Source organism: Phoenix dactylifera, chromosome 9, assembly GCF_051530095.1.
Source record: "Phoenix dactylifera cultivar Ajwa chromosome 9, Ajwa_hap1_PhDact_Kaust_v1.1, whole genome shotgun sequence".
In the NCBI taxonomy this organism is placed as follows: Eukaryota; Viridiplantae; Streptophyta; class Magnoliopsida; order Arecales; family Arecaceae; genus Phoenix; species Phoenix dactylifera.
Genome location: NC_143198.1, coordinates 25,155,358 through 25,167,488, shown reverse-complemented (window position 1 = coordinate 25,167,488; position 12,131 = coordinate 25,155,358). Strand labels below are relative to the sequence as shown.

Here is a 12,131-nt window from a genome sequence, read left to right as displayed (position 1 = left end):
AACTACATTTTCAGCCTTGATATAGAAACAGCATCTGCTAAAGAGGAAAGCAAGCCAACTCATAGTCCAAGTTTAGGTACAATTGATTTATTTATTTTCAATTATTTCTTGTCACTTTCAGTACGAAGAAAAGTAACCTCAGTATCTGATATTTGATTATGGGGTTATTTTTTCCTGTCAGTTTTCTAGTCTTATTTTAGTGTTTTTTTTTTTTTTTTTGTTACAAGGAAAGATTGGTGTTTATGGGTCTTACTTTATGTCTAAGTCAGGTTAGGAAACGTTTTAAATCATTAGAATTAGAATTGTGTTTCCGACAGGCATGGAATGAATTAATAGGACATGCTCCTCGTAGTGAGGCCCATCCAACTCTAATTATCCCAAAATTCTGTGCTAGTAATCACTGAGGATACATTCTTTTCCCCTGTCCGTAGTATCACCATTATTGAGCTCCCATTTCTCCCCATCCATGCTATTTAAAGATTCAACTAGGCTTCTAACTACAGAGATTAGTAACAGTATCATATCCTCGTATTTATTCATATAAATTTCCAGGGGAACAGCAACGAGTTCGACACGTGCTTATTATCATTATCACAATCTAAGTTGCCATTATGACGTATGCATCCCTCATGAGTCATGATCCAACCATTAATTCTTGTAAATTATCATTTTATAAAGCCGGCATTTCATCCCCAGTCTCCAAGCAAGATTCCATAATACAATTTCTTGAATTCATCTTTATTTGTCCTAGTCAGGCGCCTAACCATCTATTATGCAGTATTGTGGTTAAATATTCAATATTAGTAAATAAAGTCTACCCCACCCATCATTATTTCTTAATGCACATTTCAAATTGACTCTCATCCAAACTCTTTGGTCAGTCTCAAGCTTCAGTAGCTCAAAGTCCTAACCCCACTCTATTAGAAGCATTACTTCAAGTTTCAACAATCACAAAACCATTTAAAACTTAGAAGCTACTCCTTCCTCCAAAACATTCGGGCTACGATGGATTCAGAGTGGCACCAGCAGTGGTGGAGGAGGTTATCCCTTGTTTCGGGACATTCGGGTTATGATGAGTGGCGATGTGGCCTTCCAGACCAAGCACAGAAGCGAACGGGCCACAGACTGGGTTGGAAAAGAGGAGTTGCTCAGAGTGCTTCGAGACTTGTTGTTTTCTAATCTTATTGGATATATCCATACGAACCATCCATTTCAGTAAAAAAGAATAAAAAAATAAAAATAAACTTAGAAGCTGCGGGCTTCCCACTAGACAAAACTGCCCATTTTCCTCGACTCCGCCTGGACCTTTTCACAAATGGCTATCCACAAGCTTTCATCACTTGTAACTGCAATATAGGATCCTCGGTCCTTTTGCAACATGCAATCGGATCTAAAGATAAAGAGCATAGCAAGTGATTCCATCATCCAGGAGCACTTTGCAGGGTGGTGGCATATTATAGTATTGTATTCTCCGCCTAAATTTCCCACTTTTCTGTCTCCTTTTAAACTTTAAAGCTCAGCTTTTCAGAATGCATTCCAGAATAACAAAGAGGAAGCAGCACACTTTTTATTCCACCAAGAAAAACAAGATGGTCAATGCCAAGCATCATGTTCTGTTTGATATACTGATTTGGATAGATTGTTTATTAATCAAGAGAGTTTTTGTTTACAATTTCCAAGTACTGTTTCAATTATTGATGGATACAGGGCATGGTTAGCTAAACATCAATACATTCATGTCTTTCTATAATGCAGAATCATAATAAACTAGTACCACATATCATGCATAGCATACATCTTTCTCTGTCTCCCCACATGACAATAGGTAAGTTCTCATGGACCACTAGAACAAATGTTACCAAATGAAAAAGATAATTTGCTAATTTAACATTGTAGACATCTACTATGCTTGTATTCATTGCTGCCCAATAAGATATAAGATTCGTGCTCATAAAGTATTGGGATTAGATTATTGTTTGAAGGTGACAAGACTTTCGTCTCCTTGCATAATTTATTCTCTTGTATTCTAGAAGACTGAAATGAGGTATCAATAACTAGTTAGAATAACCATACTTAGAATAGCCTTAAAAATTTTGGTTTCACTTTTTCAAATTGAATTTATTAGTACATCCGTCCAAGACTTTAAGGAAAGCAAACCTCTTATGGCCAGACTTTTACCTTGAAACCATCTTCCGTGTAACATTCTTTTGCCAGGGAAGTGTCTGAGTTGCACTCCTCAAGCTTTTAAAGTTCTTTGTTTCAGATTCTTCACATAGTTCTATTGGATTGTCTTGCAACATCTGGCTTCAGAGCTTTCAAACTCATGTAGATTATCTCCTTCACTTCACTCCTCCCTCCTCCTCTATTTTCCAGATGAGAAATGGCTATACTAGAGATGCCACTGCATATCTCATGCCCAAAATTATCATGGTCTCTTTGATTTACTTATCAGACTATTAAGAGTTATAGGTCACTTCGGGTAACATTTTCTTATTTAGTTAACCAATATTGGGCTGGTAAATTATGTTAAATCATTTTCCCTCTAATATAAAGAATAAACTATGAAGATGTTGTCGATATTTAATTATGCTAATAACAGGAAAATTTCTATTACTTGTATGCTATTCCAGTTTAGTCAATCAATGTCCTTCGTAAAGGCATTAAGTAGATCAAAAGCATAAAGTGCCACACAAGTAGGTCATTTTCCCTTCACATATGAATAAAGGAAGAAACCATTATTGAGTTTTAATTGCCCTGTTCTTCCAAATTTTCTTACCATCGTTATTCATTCGCTCTCCAAGTAATATTTTTAAAATAGGGACCTCAATTCAGTTGTTGAAATTATAATTTCACTAATGATCAGAAATCATGCCACTGAAGAAATTTTCCAAAAGTCACAAAGAAGTAGGGACGCAAGGAGACTTTCTTTCCCCCCTGAGCTCATCAAGTAGAAGGTCTATTTCTCATTGTAAGAATTTTTCTAATCCAAACAAACATCAAACACTTGCCAGGGCTTCCATCATGAACCTAACCATTGACATTTTTTTATATATTGTAATTGGCTACTTAGCAGTTACATCATTATGGCCCCTCAAAGTCATCAAAAAAGAGAACAGTTTGCACCAATAACAGAAGCTATTATAGCATTGTAAATAGAGAACCCACAAAAATATACAGTTCTGACCGCATAAGAAGTCATAAGCCTCATGCATACCCGGACCTAGAAATCAAACCCCCAGTCTACAAGCACTTCCATCTACCACCAAACTCAACTTGGCCGTGTCACATCCTTCCACCTATATAGCTCTCGGGGCCCATTACAAAGCTCTGGAAGCTAAAAATTTTGGATGCTTCTCCCACCCAACCACAGGCAAGCGTTCATATTTTTACGAACACCAGCAGCAAAGGCCAGGGCCTCATGCTATCTCGTAGTATTGGAGCAAGTCTGCTGAGGCCATGGTGGGCTGGTTCATGTACGTAGAGTTCCATGGACTGCAGAATCCATCGGAGAACTGATGCCCGTGGCTGCTGCTGAAGCCTCCATTCAACAAGTGGAGGATGTCATCGAGGGACTGCAACCTGGAGCTGAGCTCCATCATCTGGGTCCTCAGCACAGAGTTCTCAGCCTCCACAGCCAGGTAACGCTTGGTGGCGAGGTTTAAAGCTGTGAGGATTCGGCTGTTCTCCTGCCTCAGCTGCCTCGCCTGGGCCCCCAGATCATCCAGGTGCTTCTTCTTGCGCACCCGGGACCGCCGCGCCGACTCCCGGTTCGACAGCATCCGCTTCAGCTTCTTCTGGTCCGCCGCCGCCGTGCCGGACACCACCGGAAGCAGGGCTGATGACCCAGACGAAGTCCCGGGGGAGGAAGCCATAACAGTTCTTCACACCAAGCACACAAAACTAATAGTGGTAGTATATTTAGGAGTCTTCCTTTTACAAGGACGAGATATATCTTGATGGAATTATCGCTGAATTGTAGAGATATATAACAAGCAAGCTCTTATACGGGGAAAGAACTAAGACTAGGAGATTATGTAGATGAACAAGTGGACAGTGCCCGAGTACTGAGATGCTGGAAGAAACTCCTCGTGAAAAGACATAGAACCAGTAGAGGAAGACAACGGAGAAAGATTGAACGAGATGGGTTGGGTGTCTGAACGTGGAATTTATCATAAACCCGGAGAGGAAAATTTCACTTAGGATAGGCGACATCAATCAGAAACATCAACAAGAAGAGATGCTGCATGTGAAACAGGGGAGGAGGGAGTGCAAATTTTACTCAGCAAAAAAAAAAGAAAAAGAGAGAACGAACCAGATTTTGATGATGGGTTTCTTTAGTATTCGGTCTCGAATGACCCGTGTTTTAAGAGAATAATTTGGCAGAGTTTCCCCGATACATGGAGAGCTGCAAAGGTTCTTCCACCCCCAACAGACGCATCCTTCGGCCAAACCCAAGCGAAACAGGGGAAAACAGGGGAAGAGCAGAGCAGCAGAACTGATCGGTTCTGCGGAGGCAAGAACCTGGAAGAGGAGAAGCAAGCTAAGGGAGGAGAGGAGAGTGGGAAAGGGAATTTGAGCTTGGAAACGGGGTGGAATTTATAGGGAAAAAACGGAGGAAAAAGCAGACCAGAGATGATTTTTTTTTTCTTTTCCCAAAAGAAAAGGAGGTAGTTGGGTTGGTGGCCCTGGTGGGAGGGGAGGAAAAGGGCAGAGAAACAGAGAGCTTTGGAATCTCGAGCTGGTGGGCAGAGACCACATGTTAATTTAACTAGCTAAGAGGAACTAAACCAAACTTCTTTTTACCAGCATCTTTTTTCCCTTTATTTTCTCTTCTATATATTTAACAGCACTGTCATTATAATCATTATTTATTAGTGCCAATAGCAAAAGCTTGAGGCTATTATCTACCTAATCACTGTTCATCATGTACATAATTTAGTTGAATATTTAGATAAATGATTCGAAGTTACAAATATTGAGTAATAGCTATCATATCTATAGAACTGTATTATGATGACAAAATAATGATCAAACAGTAGCTGCTCTTTATATTATTTTGTTAGTCTATATAGCAATAAGATGGGTTCCTTGGTTATTTTACATATTGAATGCTATAGTGAACGGAATGGTTTCTCTATAATAATATGTGTGCTATTTATCGAAATATCCATGCACTTAAGATTTCTCTTTCCTATACAAGTGGCAATTGGATATGGTAAAAATTTCACACTAGCCCATAACATGCATCTTAGACCAAACGAGGTTAATGCTTTCCAAGAGAAGGCAGAATCTTGCGAGCTTCACTGTGTTTGAAAATAAAGACAATTTAACCAAGAAATTGATCTCATATCACATAGATATCTGGCTTTTGAAATTGTTGTATTCATTGTTTCTTTCTAAGATGCAACAAATAAGAAGAAACCATCGTCAATTAAAGATTCCATCATTGATATTTTCTTACTTTACCTTATAATCACTAATGTTGGAGAAAAAATATGAGTGGAGTTAAATGACTTCTCCATGAGATATATTAATATAAAGGGCTCGTTTGGTTCGCAGAAAGCATTTTCCCTTGTAGAAATATGATTCCTGAGAAATAAATTTCTAGGAAGAGAATGCCTAGAAAAGTACTTTTAGCATGTTTGGTTGATCATAGGAAAGTGACAAATTTTCAAAGTGCTTATGTTTGGTTGGCCATCCACTCTCCTGAAAAAGTTATGCATAATTCCTATTATGCCCTTAATAAAAATTAGATCTTTAATGCTTTTTTAATGCTTCTTTAATGCTAAAGGGTCTTTTTGGGAAAAAATAAAAATGGAGTGATTTCCGCCTCAAGGAAAAGTTACTTTCTCATGTTTCTCATGGGAAAGATACTTTTCCATGAAATATGGGAATCATATTCCCATGGGAATACAACTTTCTCATCTCTCTACTTTGAAAACTCCAACCAAACAAGAAACATCTCATTACTTTCCTATTGACCACACTTTCCTCTCTACTTTTTCCGCGAACCAAACGAGCCCAAAGATGCAACTGCTGCTTTAGTGGAAGGATGCAAACCACACCATCTCATTGGAAAGAATATATGCATAAAAAATGAACTGTTGAGATATATCAACATAAAGATGCAGCCACTGCTTTATTGGAAGGATGCAAACCACACCATCTCATTGGAATGAATATATGCATAAAAAATCGAATATAGGAGATAATTTGTAGACAAAGCTTGTTCCACTAACATGGACTAAGAAATGTATGGAAATAGCTAAATCAAATGCATGCTATTGAAGTTTTTGTTTCCTGAGTTTCCTCGCTACCATGCATAGGACTTACAGCAGCCAGTAGTGACTCTCCAGTAAAAACAAAAGCTATAATGGCATCATTAGAATTTAAATCCACAGCTAAATATAGAGACAGATGGTTTCACAATTGGACTTGATTTACTCCTATGGAATCTTTGTCAAACAAATGAAAGGAGAACACTCGGGAACTTCCAGATAGATACTAGTGATCCCTGTCCCATCTGAGGAGCATCCTTTATTGAGGAATTAATTTGAACAGCAGAGACAACTAGGTGCCATGTGTCTTGTGCGCGAAGTTGATCATAAACTTTAGATGATGCTTTTGGAATTAAGTGGACCAACTTTGATGTCCATTGCAAGCAAATGGGCTCAAATCATCGAAAGAAGACAGGGACATTGCACAAGATCAATCCAAGATCTTCGACATTTTTAAAGGCAAGAAGAGGGAAAGGTGGCAAGGTTCCACCTAACTAGGTCAATTAAACTATAAAGGCCGGATCCTTCCAAGTGAAGTTAGGAATTCTGGGAGGAAGGTGGTGTCTGATAGTGGCCAAGAAGTGACCTGAGAGATCTTTGGTCCGACAAGTGTCATGGTTTTGGACCATAATATAATGCTTATGGCCATCAGCCGCATCACGTGTATCACTTGAAGTGGATGCACTCTCTACTGGGTGCTTCTTTCTTGCGGTCATGGTGAGCAATTATTTTTTTTTCTTCTAATGATTCCTATCTATGCAAAATTTTAATGAGCATGCTCAATTACATAATAATTCTGCTGCACCATGTAATCTTATCTCATGACATAAATAATTATTATAATATTGTAACAATTCAAGACCTCACCCAGAATAGCTAGTCGAAAAATATTATTTAGGTTTCTTGATTCTGTATAAGTATCCAAAATCTACCTAACGAATAACCTATGTGGAACTAAACACATGCTCGCACGGGTCCTCACATACTTCTCCTGTTTAAGCCATGACGTCCTCGTCAGCTAAAGGTTCAAATCCATTTAAATCTAATCACAAACACCACGATTGCTCCGTGGTCAGCCCCAATGAATTCGTATTGTAGTGTCTCCTAGTCTACATAAGTTATAGGTCTGGTCCGCTCTAATACCATTTGTAATAATCCAAAATCTCATCCAAAATTGCTAGCCGAAAAGTATTATTTGGATTTCTTGATCCTGTATAAGTACTCAAGATCTACCCAGCAAATAATCGATGTGGGAGTAAACACATGCTCGTACGGGTCCTCACAAATATAGTCATATAAAAAACATAATGCAATTAGTTTTTTTAGTATTTGGAACTACTCTAATAAGTCTTAAAACTTTTATTTTTAACCATCTAATTACTCATTTTGTTCTTATCTTTTCTCATGTGCCATCATATGAGATCATTGAAGTAATGATGGACATGTAAGACTTCATATTAATGGCTTGCATGTTTTGGTTACAGTTAAGCTACAAGTTCTATCCATCTGTCGGCAGCGCCAGTTCCATGTACATGACATGCTGAAGCAGATGCCAAGATGCACCCATCATTACATATTCCTTGCACTGTCTCAGAAACTTTTTCCTTGGACGCACCAATCCATCCAGAAACGATGGCCTGCGATTCGCGTTTTGGTGCTGCATGATATGGCATGGTTCCCATCCCATCACCATGAGCCAAAGAAGGTAAAGTGAAAGATGTCACATTCAGAGAAGGAGAAGAAAAGACATGGTCGGTTTGTGGGGCAGGACTTGCACGACTAAATAAGCAAAGAGAGCATGACCTTTTCATGGAGAAATTATTGTCTAAGGTCTAAGCTCCTAATAAATCCAATCTACCCAAAAATTTGGATTCATCTTAAACCATAGTTCATTATTGATGCCAACTATTGCTCTTTTAAGGTCCATCAAGTTGATGTGATGATTGTGAATACAAGGTTCGGCATAAATTAATAATGTATGTCCCACAGAACCAGAGAAGCTGGCTGATTTAAACCGACAAGTGGCAGGTACCAACCAACTGCCATCAGGCTGAACCACAGAGAGAACTTTGTAAGAGGAATTGAAGTATGTTATGGTCTCAATACTTGCTTCCATAAATATTTTGTGTTTGGAAAAAAAACAGCCATGTTTCCTGCCCAATTAACATTCACCATTTGGATTCATGCCTTCTATCTATCTAAACCGATTCGTATTAAACCTAAAAGTTCAGTTATTGCACCCATTATCTTCTCTCATTCTATTATCTGTTCTTACCTTGGTTCTCATCATGAGGGGGATACTGTGAGTCAACATTTAATGCTATAGTGACTTAAAAGATCAAACAAGTAGTTGTTGTGATGTGATGTTGACCAAAATACTACTTTGCTTTTGCTTTTTAAGCTTTATTATATTGATCATCTCATGGAGAAGTGTGTAAATACAAGAATGCCTTGTTACAGCACTTTCAGTTCCCATCACACGTTTGGTTCATTACATTCCCATAATGTTTTTACAACCTATGTTTTTCCTCCAGTTATCCAAATTTCTCCCATGTTTACTGCATCTCTTTCAGTTCTCGAGTCAGTCTTCCAATAGAGATAGATATTTTCTAAGTCAAATTTAAGATCCCTTATGAACCATACAACAATTATAGCTTTTTAGTCAAATAGTCTAGATTTTTATCAGCTTTATATGACAAACATAATGTTGGAAAAAAAAACACAGCTGGTTCCTATCATTGAAATGAATATTTTGGGTCTTTTCCAATGAAATAGATTTGTGGCCAAGGAGCCAACACCTTTCTTTCATCATTCCCGTCCTTCTTCTTCTTGTCTTTATTTTCTCTACTATTTTCCTACATTATTTGGTAGCAAACCTTGACTCTCTCTCTCTCTCTCTCTCTGTGTGTGTGTGTGTGTGTGTGTGTGTGTGTGTGTGACACACACACATCTTGGGGCTTTTCCAATGAAATAGATTCATGGCCAAGGAGCCAACACCTTTCTTTCGTCATTCTTGTCCTTGTTCTTCTTGTCTTTGTTTTCTCTACTATTTTCCTACATTATTTGGTAGCAGAACTTAACTCTCCCTCTTTCTCTCTCTCACACACACATATAAACACAGTGTCAAATGGATATTCCATTCTCTCACCCAAGCAACATACTTGAGTGGGCTTTGCTTTTGCACGTCTTCTAGTGACATTTCATGTAGGGTCATCCGCACAAATAATTTTGTAATAACCTTTTGGAAAAGAAAATCTACAAGAAGTAAAAATAGTATGGACGGCTGGAATAGTTTGGTAAGCCTTAGCACATCAACGAACCCAAGTGGCAGGTGAAACAAATACCTTTGAATGCAAGAAATGCTACATCTCATTTCATTTCATTTTACCTAATTTTATTTTTAAAATTAAGATAAAAGAAAATTAGAATGATATCAAAAGTAAAGATAAGATCGCACACAAATAATTTTATCAATTCAACTAGTTGCACCCTAAAGAAATTCTAAATTTTATCGTTGACCTGCATATCCACGAGCATTAACAAGAAAAAAAAAAAAAAATAAGGTCACCTATGACACAAGGTAGGGCATCAAACAATAGTGTGACTCACGAAATAAGATAAAATATATTTACACCCAAACAAATAGCAGATAGGTCAAAGCTTTGGAGTGTATAATTTTTTCTCCTTGCTCGGAGTGCATTCATCTATAAATTCCAAATCGGTGGTTAAACAAGATGAAGGTTTCAAAAATCTGGAAAAATTTCAAAACAAAATCTCTGCTGATTGTCCTTGTTGAATTGCTTCTTCTCGTAATTGTTAATCATTTCAAGTGAAAGATTCTCTGCATCGTCACTATCAAAACCGTAGTCTACAGTATTCAGAGAAAATATATCTGAACTAACTCCAAAGCTTAACCACAAAAATCTTAGAAGAAAATAAGAATTTTAGTTGAACATTCACTCTTCCTTTCACCCATCATAAGCAGAATGTTATGATATTCAAAATCATCCTAATAATTATCCTCTCACCAGGAAAATACTCTCACTCCAAGGTCGAAAGCTATAAAGTTATAAACCTATAGTTAACATCCTATGAATACTCTATAAAGCTATAATGTTATGTTACACTGGGTATAATCTTATGTCATACCCATTTCTCACACATGAAAGCGTGGTGTTGTATTGATGCATGCAACCCTATAAAGCTATGCCTCTGCCCCTCCTAAGAGATACTCTTATTGCACAGTTCCCTCTAAGAACTGCGGAACCCCTCCTCCCAAAGGAAGGAAGGGGGCGAGGGAATCCTGCACCAATTGAGGTCAACCCATGTTCCCAAAACAGTAGGCTAGTGCAAGAAAGGATGTCATCCACTGACTCTGTTAGTGTAATAGTAAGCTCTGAAGTCACTTGGGGCTCTCTTGGTTTGCGATTTTTTTTTTTTTATTGAAATATTTTTTTAAGAAGATAATTTCTGAAAATATGATGTTTGAAAAAAATATGGTTAATTATAGAAAAGTGGTAAATCTCAAAGTGCTTATGTCTAGTTGAACATATACTTTTTTAAGAAAATAGTATAAAATACCTATTATACTCTTAAAAGAGAGAGAAATTTTACTCATAAATTTTGATGGCTTAAGGATACTTTTGAGAAAAAAAATTCAATTTCCAATTGATAAAAAAATAGCTTTTTCATGTCTTTCATGAATTTTTTTTTTTCTGTTAAATATAGAAATCTTATTTCCATAGGAGTGCTACTTTGTCGTCTCTTTCTTTTACAAACTCTAACTAAACAAGAGGTATTTTTTTATTTTCTTGTTGACCACACTTTCTCAACTTGTTTTTCTGTGAACCAAATGAGTCTTTAATTCCAAGCCGAAGATTACCTTCTTTCACAAGGAAATTTAAAGCTTCATGCCCAAGATTTCTTAAGGATCTTTATGATCAAAATTCATAAGAGAAACACTATCACACCACATGCACCATCCTTTTAAAACTCCTTTGCGTCAGCGCTGTAAAAGTTTCCACCTCTCAACTCATGCTTTAGTGGGTCACCAAGGTATCATTGAAAAAAGAATGGAAGGCTGCTCAAAACAACACCAAACAGAGCTCAGGATTGGCAATTTGATGCCTGGGAACAGTTCAAGGGAACAAAAAAAAGAAATGAGGAACCAAAAATGCAGTACATATGATTACTTGTCAAAAGAATATTACGCATTCCATGGCTATGAAAAGAACATTACGCATTGCATAGCTATGAAAAGAACTTCGCTTTAGTTGTTCTCCCATTGACGAGATGTACTTAAAAAGGAACAATAAACAAAGGCAAGCGTTGGCGATCTGATGAGGGGGAATAGCTAAGGAAGGTATAGAAGCATAGTAGACCCAATTACTTGTAAAAAGCATATTGTGCATTCGACAGCTATGAAAGGTTTGGAAAAAATAAATGATACCTTTTCTTTTTTCTTCCCCCCTTGGTGAAAGCACATATTTGCCAAGCCTTTTATGTTGATTCAGCAAAAGAAAATAAAAACATTTTATTTCGTGAAGTTCTTCTGGTTGAATGACAACCCATGATCATTCACTTAGATCATTTAACATGAAAAATATCCACCAACAGGCCTCTTCTTTCTCATGTATCAACAACAGCCTCCATTCATAGATTTCATGGGTATGGTTTCCGCCCAACAGTAGAGAACAGATAATGCAATTGAGATTTGCAATTGATAAGAAAATGCAGTCTAATCCATCGCTAAGCAGACTAGTCTGTAAGAGGAGATATGGATGGTGTATTTGCAACATATAAATTTACCAATTTCAGCAATTAGATAGAAGTAAGCAAAAACATGTCTCAAGG

At 37.3% G+C, this 12,131-nt stretch overlaps 1 pseudogene; it reads right to left on the bottom strand.

Annotated features, from left to right (window-relative positions):
* Positions 1-3,277: 3,277 nt before the first annotated feature.
* On the bottom strand, positions 3,278-4,005 carry LOC103709304 (bZIP transcription factor 44 pseudogene; annotated as a pseudogene).
* Positions 4,006-12,131: the final 8,126 nt, after the last annotated feature.